The sequence below is a fragment of the Hemibagrus wyckioides genome, unplaced genomic scaffold (assembly GCF_019097595.1).
Source record: "Hemibagrus wyckioides isolate EC202008001 unplaced genomic scaffold, SWU_Hwy_1.0 Contig30, whole genome shotgun sequence".
NCBI classification, from domain to species: Eukaryota; Metazoa; Chordata; class Actinopteri; order Siluriformes; family Bagridae; genus Hemibagrus; species Hemibagrus wyckioides.
Genome location: NW_026690792.1, coordinates 129,055 through 143,835, shown reverse-complemented (window position 1 = coordinate 143,835; position 14,781 = coordinate 129,055). Strand labels below are relative to the sequence as shown.

The window sequence follows — 14,781 nt, the reverse complement described above, 5'->3', positions numbered from 1 at the left end:
GCATTGAATAAAATGGGATCTGGACAGATTCTCTTATCATAGGATAAGGTAAATACTCCACCCTTTCTTTATAAACACAGTTTCATGTTTAAATGACCAATCAGCAGATATAAGATGAAGTCAACTAGTTTTACAAAGTGGTTTTATTAAGCAATGAGTTAAATGGCAATAAAGAATAATAGATAAGAGAAAGAAAAGAGGCTGGTTTGTTCCACACCTCATGAAATACCACCTCATGAAATGTAATTCTATTCAATAAACATGCTTTATCACAACAATTAAGTACCCTAATATCCAAACACCACTTATAAAATATATATATATTTAAAAAACAAAAATATTTGCTCATTTTAATTATTACTACATTTTTCATTTTTATGAAGTAGAATTTTTTCCTGCTGTCAGTTTTTGTTTGTTTATTATGTAAAGAGTTTCAGCACAGTTTCCCAAACAAGGCTTAATGTAAAGCCAGGATGTTTCACTGTCATCAACACTGGAGACACTGTCATGTGATGCTGGGGGGTGGAGCTTCCTGAACATTTATCATGGTAATATATTAGAGTACAGAAAGAGCTTTTTCATTCAGCTAAAACCAGTCATCATGTTCACTGTTATATTCATGTGTCTGTGGCTTTCACTAGGTGAGTTAACACCTTTTGTTAGTTTAGATATTATGTATTGTTTATTAATTGTCTGGTTTATAGAAATCATGATTTCTGTGTGTAATTCTGGCTTGATTGTGTAAAACTTTATGTTCTCTTCTCTATGACAGGTGACTCCATGGCAGATTCAGTAAAGCCACTTTCCACTCAGAATGTTGAAGATGAAGGTGATGATGTGACTCTGTCCTGTAAATTTGAAACAAGTGCTATAGGATTCTCCCTGCAGTGGTACAGACAATATCCAAAATCTAAACCTGAGTTCCTTCTTTATATTTACAAAACTGGAGATCTAAGTGAAAACCTTCCCCCAAGAATGAATGCTACACTTAAAGATAAGAAAGTGGATCTGATCATCTCCTCTGCTGCTGTATCAGACTCTGCACTATATTACTGTGCTCTGCAGCCCACAGTGACAGGAAATCCAGCTGCACTGTACAAAAACCTTCACACAGTTTTGTTACACTCAAGGCAGTTCTGCTGGTGACAATCCTTTACTCCTAAGTGAAATTTATAATTAAATTAGAAGTGCACTAAAGACAAGGCATGGCTCCACATTTATCACCTTGAACTGTATATATCATCTAACACCAATCACACAGACCAGCAACAAGGTAATGAGAAAAACCTCCAGAACTAAGGAATGAGTTTTAGGCTTCACAGGAAATAAGAATTAGACCTCACATGCTTTGTCACTTCTGCTGTGATGGAGTATATCTGAAATTTAACACTGCAATGTGTGTGATTTAAAGTTTTGTTGCTTCATTTTATGTGTGTACTTTAATCTGTTTGTGTTAAAGCATTACACAGGAAACCTGCTCTCCACATAGCATTATCTCTACAGATGGTATAACCACTACAGAACAATCCCTGGTATTTTTACACAAGTGACTAGAACTGCCTTATTTATTAGTGCATCATTAGTTTTCTGATCTTTTGCACAGTGTTCAGTGTGAGAAACATCAATTCAATTCAATCTGAACTCTGAACACTGTTCCAAACACAGAGACCACAGATTATCAGATATGCTCTTGTCATGTAATGGAGTGCAAGCAGAGACTCTGGTAAAAAGTGTGGAGTAAAGACAGAATTATCTTTTAAATGTTTTGAATGGTTTAAAGTAATATAAGTTCTCAAAATAGACCTACACAAAGCAGAAAGAAAGAATAATAACATCAATAACATCAAATCCCCCAAACTGTTATTGTACAATAAAATAAAACTGAATTCTTAAAAAAGTTTTTCGTGTGCTAATGAGACAGGAGGAGCGCAGAAAGTCACGTGACACTTCCGCATGTCCTAATTAGCATATCACAACAATGACGGATTCTTATAGAAGAAAAAAGTCAGTGAAAAAGAGTCTTTGTTACATGACAGTTGTCTTCAAGCTACTTTGTTTCTGCTCACTCCCAATTTAAACTCACATGACACTGCATAATTGTTCATTTACTGAAAGCTTAATGCAGGCTAATTTATTCCAAATCAGAGTAACTGGTATGCATTGCATGCTCTGGTGTCTGCAAACACGGGTAGCTGCAAACGAGACCATATCACACCAATGTTACGCTCCCTGCACTGGCTGCCAGTCTGATATCGAATTGATTACAAAATTCTGTTATTTGTCTATAAAGCTCTTAACAACTTAGCTCCAAGATATCTCTCCGATTTACTCACCACTTACAATCCTGCTCGGTCACTTAGATCCCAAGATGGTCATCTTTTGTGAATACCATGGTCTCGCCTGTAACGCAGGGGAGACAGAGCCTTCGCAGTAGCTGGTCCTAAGCTGTGGAACAGCCTGCCATCACCCATTAGAACTGCTTCCACGTTAGCTGAATTCAAATCGATGTTAAAAACGCATCTCTTTTCTTCTGCTTTTAATTGTTTGTAATGTGTATGTGTTTTCCTGCTTTCATCCTTTTTTATTTTTATTCCCTTTATTTTTGTACAGCACTTTGGCAAACTAAGGTTGAATTGAAATGTGCTTTAGAAATAAAATTGAATTGAAAATTGAATTAAATTGATGTATAGAGATGTCGGCGCTTTGGTATTTAAATGCATGTGTTGTACTTCACAGAATGTCCACCAGGTGGCACATGGCACACCTCTGGCCTGAGCACATTATACAGTATAATCACTCAAAGTTTGCTATGTAGTCTTCATACTCTTGTTAAATACGCTTGTAATTTATCACGTTACATTAAAAAGTGTCCAGTAAATTTGTTAACTGCACATGTAATGTAGTGATTGTGAGAAAACATCCACAATAAATTCTGAAAGACATAAACACAGTTTCTAAAGTATATATTTTAATACTTTAATACATATATAATAATATTTACATTTTAAATGAATATATATAAATTTACCCGTGACTGTGTGAGTGTAAAGCTGCGAAGTATTTTATGTGCTTTGTAAATACTTAATTGCGCTGGTGTTGTCCTGCCATTTGCACATAACTTTTTTTTGTTCAACTTTAAAGATGCCTGTGCAAAGATAAAAATTAAAATGGAAAACCTCTTCAGATTAAAGTCATTATAATGCAAAATTTAACTGGTAGTTATTCCAGAAAAAAAGTCAAACTAAATATAATTGTGACAAAGTAGTAATATTTCGCGAATAAAGTTAACACTATGAGAAAAACGTAAAAATCACGAGATTCGTAGCAATACAGGATTAAATTCGTGATATTTTGAGAATAATGTCATTATTTACATTAGCATGTTTAGAGTGATGAATAATATATTAGGCCTATTTGTGTATAGTGAAAGTAAGGTATGAATAAAACGACTTATGCATATGCATAAAAGTGCATAAAAATGAAACTTGACTCATTGCATGCACATCCATCTGTTTTAATAATAAGGTAGGTATAACTTATCTGCTTTGAACATTACTCCAAACACGTTGATGTATATGGCCTTATAAATAAAACATTACAACTTAATCCCTACAGTATATTGCATGAGTTTAATACTGTTGCATGAAGTCAAACACATTAAATGACGTGCTTGGCCACGGAATTTCTCTCAGAAGCAGATTAAAACAAGCAACAAAGAAAGTAAATGTGTGGAATTCATATTTAACATTTTCAGCTGTGAGTTTTCAATGTCATAACTTCATGGTTAAAAAGTTTAAAAAGTTAGTATGAAAGGTTAAAGTATTGTAAGTTATTGTGTCTTTTGAGACACAGCCCTGACCTCTAACTCCAAAAGATATGTTTAAGAGGTGAAGTCAGATGCACTGATTCTCACTCTAGTTACAGGTAATTCATTTTAATCAGTTTACCAAAAGTTTTAATTCTTACAATCATATTTAATGAGTTAATTAGTTGCATTAATTAATAACCATGTTTTTTATTATTCATCCAGTCATTTCTTTATTTCTTAAGTCAATATTAATAAAACGTATAAACCAGTATAAATGAAGATTCTAAAACCACATCAAAGATCCTTCCTTTACCAACCTGTTATCAGAAAACCACAGACACAAACAATGTTTGTGGTAATTCTGTGGTATAAATCAATAAATAAAAAAGTAGTAAAGTATATATATATATATAGTTACTTAAATGGTTTGAGGAAATCGATGGCCTTAAATGGTTTGAGTTGACAGAACACAAACTGATAAAGTTAGTCTTGATTAATTTGAGTTCAGTCAACTCAAACCATTTAAGGCAATCGGTTTCCTCAAACCATTTGTGTAGCTAAAATGTTATTTGGACTTAATTACATCTGTTACCTGAACACAAACAGATTTAAAGACTAAGCAAAATCGAACTTTCCTTGGTTCCAGGAACCAAAAAAAAAAAAAGTCAGCTTCTTGGGGTAGCTGATATGAAGGGCATAAAGCAGCCCAAAAAGCAGCATCAGAGCACTGACCCAGGATTTTGAAGACATCACCACGTCATCTTCAAGGACAATCAAGACATACAAACAAAAAAACAAAGAGGCAAAACAAAATTAATACCAGTGGTTCCCATTAGAATGAACTAAACCTTATAATTACAACATAACAAGCCTCTGCAAATAGTGCAGATCATGTTCATGACTTTGGAGTATGAGCTTTACATATGACAATGATATAAACATACAGAAAACAATGCACATCAAATTTAGATATTATATTTAGATAATGTGTTTAATGTGTGTGTTGAACCATGTTAATATTTTAGTAAAGTCTAAATCAAAGTAATTTTTGAAGCTTGAAAATACAGATTGCCTTTAATTGGACAGACAAAAGGAGAGAAAAAGATTTAAACGTACCTTTAACAAAAATCTAATGGAATTACACGAGGGTGAGTAAATGAATTATATAATCATCATTTGAGTAAACCTTTCCTTTAAGATTACTGAAATGATCAACTGTACAGCTACTCTAGCTGTATTTTTTTCGATGTCGACAAAAAGATCAAAATGTTTCAGAAAGTAGTCCTGATGAGCCTTACCGTGTGTGTCTTGAAAACATCTGACGAGTCTTCCTTCAAGTAAAGCGGCAGTCCAGCCAGGACAAGAGTTCCAATGACACTGATGTCATCCTGATCCTTAAAGACAAAACAAAAAATGACCATACTTTTAATTCCCAACTAAGCAACATTTTGAATTTATTAACATGATTAATGATGAGACAACATTCTAACACTGCAAACCTAGCTACAACATGTAACAGCACTAGTTATTACCTGGCACTTTCTTACTAATCCACATAACAGGCAAATTCCTTTAGGCAGTTTAATAACAGCACAAGCACATTTTAAGGATTAGTTCATCCACACACAAAAATTGTCATCATTCACTTACTTGCATGTTATTCTACACTACTTTGTGTAATTTATTTATTTTGTTTGTATAGACTACTGTTTTAGAATGCCTTCATGTTTTTGTCTTTTCTGGCAACTGAAAACATTCATCATTATTATATTTAACTGATTTTAATTATTGATAATGTTTTTAACCTGTACAGCCCTTGAGTATGTTCAATGGGAATTCCACTTACATGTTCATGATAGTCTTTTAATATTTTAGCCATCTGGTTGCCAATGGTACCATCCTTCGATGCCTTAGCTCTGAAAAGTGTCAGGAGTTGTGGAGTGTGCTTGTCCAGGGAAATGTAAAAGGTTTGCTGCGAATTACAGGACTTGGTTACAGATGTATGTTATCTAGCTAGCGAACCTCACTAATCATTTCATTTACACAATATCATATAGAGTGTAAAGCTTGCTGAACTCGGGTGAAGGTTTTAATAATTATTCCGTATAATATTTAGATAGATTTCGGATGATGGACTGGGACAGGAGGTTTTTGAGACTTTAATCAGTCACCATGTACGGTGAATTTACACAAGCTAATGCTAATGCTAGATAATGCAAACTAATGCTAATATTTGTCTGTTTATTCTCAGCTTAACTAGTTTACAAACTCACAGGTTCATTAACGTTTCGGCGTTAAAAAGGAAATTTTTGTATTTTTACGTCTCCCTTTTTAAAAAAAAAAAAATATATCAAAATCCTCTATTTCTGGGTGTGGGTGAAAAAAACACTGGTTTATCTACACTGTTAGCAAGCCTGGATAATTAACTTGGTAGCATCATTAAGATAAATATCGTAACGAGTAATGCAAACCTTTTAACCGGTAAACAAACCTTTCCTTTATTTTACTCAAGCTGTTTTTACTGTAAGGAACGTGACAGAATGTTAGATGTGTTATTATGAAACTGCGATGAGAAGAAGCACTTATGATGGGGCGGCGGGAGGAAATGTACAGTACATCATCTTTTTTGGAGAACAGGACATGTTTAGGCTTACATCCTGCTTCGTGTTAAGGTGTAAATTAAGTAGCCATCTAGAACACCATAAGTGAATTACAGAGATTTTTTTGTTTTTTACGTTTTAACAGGATGCAGTTGGCGTACAGCTGGCCTCCGTGGCTCCGATTCGGTTCCTGAGGACTCCTTCTCATCGGGACTCCATCAAAGCAGAGCTCTCCGGGTCCTGTGTAAGCTTATGAATGCCTGTGTAACATGACAGCTGTTTAAATCTGAAAGACTTTGATAATAGAGAACTCCATTAGGACTCCATTATGTAAAGTTAATTTCTTTTTGTAACTTTTCTGCTCTCTGCAGGCCTACCAGTACAACCTCGTGGACATGTTTTACGAGCTGCTTCTCTGCGGATACTTCACGAAGGGCTTAACGCCTCAGCCAGTAAGCGTCTTATCGGGAGATTTAAAAGCGATGCTTGAATGTAGTTTGAGAACAGGATCTATTTTATTTCATTTTGTTTTCCCATATTTTAAACCCTGGCATTAACGGAGCTTTATTTGAAGTGAATAGACAAAACATTCTAAGTGAATCCAAATACAGATAGAAAAGTTAGGTGTGTGTTTGAAGAAGCCACATGTTCACTCACTCTGCAGTATTAAGTGCAGTTCTCATAAACAATAGTGGCAGGTTTGATGGTTTATTTACTTAATGACAGTGTAAAGATCACATGCTGGAATTTGATTCTGTTCTAGGAATAAAAATGTGGATATTGTACAACTCTTTTGACAAGCAGCTGATCTGATTTATTTTTATTTTATTTTATGTTTGTTTGTTTGTTTATTTTACTGAGCATGCTATTTAATGTGTTCATCATGTGTGTCTTTGCAGGGTCTTTAATATATTTTTGAGAATTACAGGATACCTGAAAGTATGTATAACTAAGAATAAGTATTGTGGAAAATAAAAACACAGTTTCCATCACACAATCAGGAAATAAATAAGCTCTACTGAAATAGTGCCCCATAATCAATTCTTGAGGTAGATGAGCTACAACAGCTAAAGACCACATCGGGTTTCATTCCTGTTCACCAAGAACAGAAATCTAAGACTACAGTAACAACCCTGTAAATGACATAATTTGGCCCAATGGCAAGAGCTGCTTACTTGGTTCACATTTAGCGTCTGGATTCCAAAAAGGTTTGAATCCCACAGGAGCCTCGCTTTATTGTTAACTTGACTTTGTGTAACCGAGTTCCTTTTACTCGGACCCCAGTCCATATGAGCAAGAAGGTCATACAGTTACAGAGTACAGTGAACCTTCATTGGCGCACATCAAGGTAACCAGGATGACCTGGCTCGTTGGTCTAGGGGTATGATTCTCGCTTAGGGTGTGAGAGGTCCCGGGTTCAAATCCCGGACGAGCCCTGGTTTTTCATGGAATAGAGTGGTTGGGATAAAACTAATGGATACTTGCACTGCCCGCTTGGTTCTCGCTTGGAAGTTTGTTTCTCCAGAGGTCCAAGAAGGTTCAAATCCCACTGTAATTACCTCTGAAAATTAAAGCTCCAACCTGGAGCCTATCTCTGGAATACAGGGAGTGGGATGGAGAATGTCTCACTTTGTGGAGACATGATCCTCTGAAATATTAATATAATAGAGTACAGAAAGACCTCAGAATATTGTCATTTTACTAACACCATTCATCATGTTCACTGTTATATTCATGTGTCTGTGGCTTTCATTAGGTAAGTTAACATTGACCTTTTCAGAAAGGAGGGTAAAAGGTAAATCCCTATGCCACCACGTCTGTCTGCTAAAGTTGATGATAAAACTAAACAAGTGGATCTGATCATCTCCTCTGCTGCTTTTAATGTTTGATAATATACAATTAGAAGGTAATTTATTCATAATCACACTCTCTGGTATCACCCAGATGAGGATGGGTTCACATTTGAGTCTTCCTCATATCGTCTCACAGAGTTTTTTCTTGCCGCTGTTGCCTCAGAGTTGCTCATTAGGGGTAAAGTTAATTTTCAACTTTGTAATTTCTATTCTGAATTTCTGTATTTCTGTAAAGCTGCATTGAGACAGTGTCTATTGTTAAAAGTGATATGAATGAAAATGAAGTGAACTGAATTTAATTACCTTTTGGGAACAGACACAGCAAATTTACTTATGAGAGATTGGATCCAGTTTACTCATGGATCCAGTTTCCTATGATTTTCCACAGCAAATTATCATAATTATTTATAAATGTACAAATAATTAAAAAAACACACAAACAGATAAAGGCTTATAGTATGGTATAGATGATGAATCTTAAAATACAACACAGCCATATTAATGACTCTACACTACAACTGCATCACTTCCTGGGTGTGGCCTTCTAGAGACGTGTAAAGTTCAGCACATACAGCACTATTATACAGAATCCTCACAGAGCTGTGTTCAGAAATGGATCAACTATACAACTTACTGTACATAGTGAGATACATACCACTGATTCTCACTCTAGTTACAGGTAATTTTCATCAGTTCATCAATTAATTAATGGAATTAACTAATATTCATCGAATTAATTCATTTATTTTTAATGTCAGTGTTTTTGGTGTTACACAAAAAACATTTTTAGAATTTTTCGATATTTGTATTATATTTTTATTAATCATTTTTCAATACAACAGGCAGTTCTGCTGATAAAATTTGGCCGAAGGACAAAGATGTCAACATTGTGGGGAAGGAAACAGACACTGTTACTCTGAGATGTTCATATGAATCAAGCAGTGATAGCATTCTGCTTTACTGGTACAGACAATATCCTAACAGCGCACCACAGTTTTTACTGCTTAAAGGTGCAAAGTCAGCAAGTTCAGCTCAGCGCAACCCCTCTGGCTCTCGATTCAATGCAGAAACATCCCCAGACTCTACTGAACTCACTATCAAACATCTGCAGATCTCAGATTCTGCACTCTATCACTGTGCTCTTACAGTAGTAGCACAGTGATACAGAGTCACTGAGAGACTGTACAAAAACCTATGAAATAATTCATTTGAAGTTCAACGTTTAATATCAAAGATACTTCCTTTAGCAACTTATCAGTTAACCACAGACACAAAAGACATTTGTGGAAACATATGCAGCTGAAGAAAGAGAATAAAATAAAGAGGCACTGTGTCACTTGTTGCTGGTGTGTACTGTTTAAAATTTAATTCATTGTACTTTGCTGCAGTTTTTCCCCATGATTAATTCGAATGAATTTTCATTCATGTATATGTACAAACACAAATTAGGATTTGTCATGTATTCTAAGAGGCACAATATTGTACAACTTGTTTGGGGATTCACAACATTCAGAAGTGTCTAATTTAAGAGGTGTAGTATAATCTAGGGAAGGAGAATAATATTTTCAAAGGTGTCCCAAAGTAACATTGTCAACCTTGCAGAAAATATCCCAATGGCATTTTCCCCATTGTTCTCTTAAAGGTTTTGTGGAGGACAGGGGAGTCAGGGAATCAAACCTGAGGTAAATTTTATGCAGTGTGCTTGATGATGATGATACTTATGTATTTTGATTTAAAAAAAGCACTTGTCTGGTGCCTCCATTGTCTTGGACTTCCAAATGTCATCAAAATGCAGACAAAAGCCATAAATATCATTAAAATAAGTTCAGGTGCTCTAACTGGCAGACTGTTACAGATTTGCAGTTGCAGGTCACCATGTCAACATGACAGATGAAGAATATCAATATTGTATTTATACTACACACTTATACTGATCAATGCGTACTGTATCAGTGGCCGAGCAGAAGATACTGAATCAGAAGCAGTAGGTACTGATTTAGTCATTGAAAAGTAAGGAACAGGTGTGCAGCAGTGGGGCGGTAGGGTGCATACAACGTTAACAAAAAAACATGGGAACATAATTAAACCCTGCCAGACCGCCCTCTGGTGTCCTGACAGGGAACTGTCCAGCAGTCCATGACAGTAAATGCAGTCAGTCTGCCTAAAGATTTCTAAAACCTGGTTAGTTATGCTGCATTTCTCATTCTATAAATGTCACTTTGTTCAGTTTAATTATGTCTGTGATGGACCTGTACTGCAGGAGAGAAGAGCTTACACACTCTGTACAGATGGCAGTAGATAAAGTTTTAAAATGTTTTACTGACCTAAACAGAAGATGGGAAATTTTGCCAACAGAGCATAATTCCCAGGCTACAACACAAACATGTTAATATGACTAATTATGTATTTACATGTGTATCATTACATAACTGAATTCCACAATGGGTTCATTCATTAATCTTCCTAATCAGAGTCACTGTGGCTCCAGAATCTATCATGGACACACTAGGCATAAGGAGGGAATACACCAGTGGTGGGCCGTCAGTGTCAGCAAGGCCTTCTCTGCTGGCCTAAACAGCAGTGATCTGAATCACTGACTTGCATTTTAATATATTTAATATATTTTTCCATGAAAGTGTACTAAATTTTTCCCAATTGTCTATTCTCTACATTTCATAGCTTTTCTCTTGGTTGCGCTGCTTCCAGTAGTGTATATTTATGATAAGAGTATTTATCCAATCATATTTCAGTCACTGGCTGACATCATGTGTTGCCAGGGTGAAAGAAATCTGCCTTAAGGCCTTCAGAATCAATAGTGCAGGCGCCCATAGCTTAAAATAAATGGCAATGGAATTGTTAAATTAACCAATCAGATTTCGAGTTGGTGTCACTGGGGCCATCTATCAGGCATACAATTACGTCAGCAATTTCCCGTCCTTTAATTGGATAATCAGAGAATATATACTTTGCTATTTAAAGGTTGATTAGTATCTATTGCCGTGGCGTCATAATGATGGTATAGAGGTGGATTAATTCAGGAAGGACACCAGTGAAGGCCTAGGTGTGAAATGCACAGCCCACCACTGGAATATACCATATCACAGGTGTGGAAAAAGTACTGAGATTGTACATGTACATGAAGCTTTGCACATTGTCACTATTTGTGTAAGTATTTTCATCTCTACTGAAACCAGTGCTACTTAATGAAAAGAAATTAATTTGTATTTAGTTAATGTTGATTGTTTGCATGAAATGAACCAAGGTCCTGCCACTTAATATTGGCTTCCTTTCATTCCTTTCTGTTCTTTGGGCACATCCCCAAGAACACTGCTTGTTGATGTCTCCTTTCCAACAAAATGGAGTTAGTGAAATTATTACAATAGTCATCAACTGAAAAGTTTAGCATGAGCCCATAGAACAGGAAGATGTACATTTGCAGGGTACAATGAAATTGCATCAGTGCACAAGTTCCCTGTCCAGGGCAATCTGGCTCATTGGTCTAGAGTTATGATTCTCACTTTGGGTGTGAGAGATCCCAGATGAGCCCTTCCTATATTGTTAAAATGTTACATGGAATAGCCTGAGTGGGACAAAACTAATGGAAACTTGGAGTGCCGGCTGCTTGGTTCTCATTTGGAAGCTTGTTTATCGAGAGGTCCCAGGAGGTGCAAATCCCATGGTGTATTTCACCAAATAACCTCTGAAAATCAAAGCTCCAACCGTGAGCCTATCCCAGGAATGCTGGGAGTAGGGTGGGTCCTTGGATTGAAGCCTCTTATAGGACACCATGCATGAACCGGGGGGCCTTTCGCGTGTTAGGCGAACGTAATAACCACTACACTACAGAAACTACAAAGAAGCTATTCGGGCTCTCATCTTCAAAATAAATCAATTAAACCAAAAAAGAAAACAAAAAAAAGACAATATCAAGACTTTTGTTCGCCAGTGCAAATGAGCAGAAAACGTGAAAACAGTCACGCTACAGAAACTATGTGGGAGTGGGGCCGGATCTCAGTTTCAGCTTGTTCCCAAGGCACGGGCGCTACAGAGCGCAAAACTCGAGTCTTATTCGACGCAAAGCACAAGCCCCTGACCACCAAAAGTTGTTTCTGCCCAGTTTCGAACCAGGGACCTTTCGCATGTGAGGCGAACGCGATAACCACTACACTACAGAAACAGAAGCGAGGGAAAGCGTTTCCTTTCGGCGGGGGAACCGCAAAGTAAGTAAATAAATAAATATTCGATCAAAGCAAAGGCTTAAGCGTTCCTTCAACCGAGTAATGAGCGCGCGGCCTCAGGCGTTGGTGGTATAGTGGTGAGCATAGCTGCCTTCCAAGCAGTTGACCCGGGTTCGATTCCCGGCCAACGCACTACATTTAAGCCACATTTTGGAGCGTGGCAAATGTACGAGGGCCGCCCTTGAAAAGGCAAATGGAACAGGAAAGTCCGCCAGCTGCGTTTAGCAGGCTTTGGCAAGAGTGTGACGAAGGCTTCTCTGCTTGTGAGAGGTCTTTCCACAAGTGATTTCCACTAAGTGGTTGCTTGCTGCCTGAGGCCAAAAAAAAACAGCCCTACTTGTTGCTCGACTCGAACAAGCAAACACTTGTTCATGCACTAAAGCCCATTTGAAGCTAGGCACCACATAGTGGAGAAACTGCTCTAGTCACCTTCAGGGTCCTGATTAGGACAAGTGGGCTCTTACTGGAGCAAAGCTCAAGGCTTGTTTCTGCCCGGTCTTGAAAGTCAAAACGGAACGGCAATGTCCACCAGTTGCATTTGACAGGCTTTGGCCAGAGTTCTTTGGTGAGAGCTCTTTCCGATTTCCAATTGCAGTGTAAGTGATGGCTTGCGGCCTGCAGCAAAAGCCCCTACGCGCTGCTTGATTTGAAGTAGACACTTGTTCATTTTCTAAGCACTAAAGCGCATTTCAATCTAGGCATCCCATTGTGGAGAAACTGCTCCAGTCACCTTCAGGGTGCCGATTAGGACGAGTGGACGCATACTGAAGCAAAGCTCAAAAGCCTTGGGTTGTTTCTGCCCGGTTTCGAACCGGGGGCCTTTCGCGTGTTAGGCGAACGTGATAACCACTACACTACAGAAACTACAAAGAAGCTATTCGGGCTCTCATCTTCAAAATAAATCAATTAAACCAAAAAAGAAAACAAAAAAAAGACAATATCAAGACTTTTGTTCGCCAGTGCAAATGAGCAGAAAACGTGAAAACAGTCACGCTACAGAAACTATGTGGGAGTGGGGCCGGATCTCAGTTTCAGCTTGTTCCCAAGGCACGGGTGCTACAGAGCGCAAAACTCGAGTCTAATTCGACGCAAAGCACAAGCCCCTGACCGCCAAAAGCTGTTTCTGCCCGGTTTCGAACCGGGGACCTTTCGCGTGTGAGGCGAACGTGATAACCACTACACTACAGAAACAGAAGCGAAGGAAAGTGTTTCCATTCGGCGGGGGAACGGTACAATTGCGGTGTAAGTGATGGCTTGCAGCCTGCAGCTAAAGCCCCTAAGCGCTGCTTGATTTGAAGTATACACTTGTTCATTTTCTATGCACTAAAGCGCATTTCAAACTAGGCATCACATTGTGGAGAAACTGCTCCAGTCAGAAACTGCTCCGGTTTCGAACCGGGGGCCTTTCGCGTGTTAGGCGAACGTGAAAATATACAGAAGCAGCTCGGGCTCTCATCTTCAAAATAAATCAATTATTACAGCTGGCATTATTGATATTAGAGAAATACGCTGACCAGCTGCTGTTCAGAGCAGTTCTGTATCTAAGCAGGTGTTCAGTGTAATCTATAGAGTGTACAGATTTGCTGGGTTTCCTTTATAATTGCTAAAATGGTCACTCTGACATCTCTTGGTGGGGACATGTTTTTTAAAATGGCAAGGTTATAGCTAGGTAGAACCTAGGGAAAGTTTTGTAGACTCAAGAATATAAATAGCATAAATAGAGGAAAAGAAAGATATGTTTCTTGATGAACACAAGATGGCGAACTTGGTTATCTTATGGTCTGACAAGTACAAGAGCACCTTCTGTAATATAGGCTCTGCCTGTTCTTCTATCATTCATACTGCACAAATATTTAACCCTTGCCATTGTTAATCTCAGGAGCTAAACTAATTTCAGACATATAAAACAACTGTTCACTTTAGACTAAAGTGTTTTTTTCTGATTCAACATTAAAGTCCATGGAGAAGAAAGGGGGATTTGTTCATCTCCTCTGCAACTGTATCAGACTCTGCACTATGCTACTCTGCTCTAACCCTAACCCACAGTGACAGGAAATCCAGCTGCACTGTACAAAAATTTTGACAGTTCTGTTATATTGAAAGTTTTACTGAATTGAAGATACATGTTTTAAGGTTTTTCTTCTTGATAAAAAACCTGAACAGGCTGTGCTGGTTCAGCACCATCAATGTTTTGGATAGCAGAGGAGCACATGGCTGCGGTGTGGAGCGAGTGAAGCATGGCAAAGCTGTTGGAGACCGAAGAAGACATCCCTAAGCCATTG

At 37.6% G+C, this 14,781-nt stretch overlaps 5 non-coding genes across 5 annotated transcripts; 2 read left to right on the top strand and 3 right to left on the bottom strand.

The window, feature by feature from the left end:
* The first annotated feature begins 7,772 nt into the window (after positions 1-7,772).
* trnap-agg (transfer RNA proline (anticodon AGG)) lies at positions 7,773-7,844 on the top strand. The gene has a single exon. It is a non-coding gene; the product is annotated as a tRNA-Pro (tRNA).
* A 4,521-nt stretch (positions 7,845-12,365) lies between these two features.
* On the bottom strand, positions 12,366-12,438 carry trnav-cac (transfer RNA valine (anticodon CAC)). The gene has a single exon. It is a non-coding gene; the product is annotated as a tRNA-Val (tRNA).
* A 121-nt stretch (positions 12,439-12,559) lies between these two features.
* trnag-ucc (transfer RNA glycine (anticodon UCC)) lies at positions 12,560-12,631 on the top strand. Its single transcript has one exon. It is a non-coding gene; the product is annotated as a tRNA-Gly (tRNA).
* Positions 12,632-13,290: 659 nt separating this feature from the next.
* trnav-aac (transfer RNA valine (anticodon AAC)) lies at positions 13,291-13,363 on the bottom strand. The gene has a single exon. It is a non-coding gene; the product is annotated as a tRNA-Val (tRNA).
* A 254-nt stretch (positions 13,364-13,617) lies between these two features.
* Positions 13,618-13,690, bottom strand: trnav-cac (transfer RNA valine (anticodon CAC)). The gene has a single exon. It is a non-coding gene; the product is annotated as a tRNA-Val (tRNA).
* Between the last annotated feature and the right edge of the window lie 1,091 nt (positions 13,691-14,781).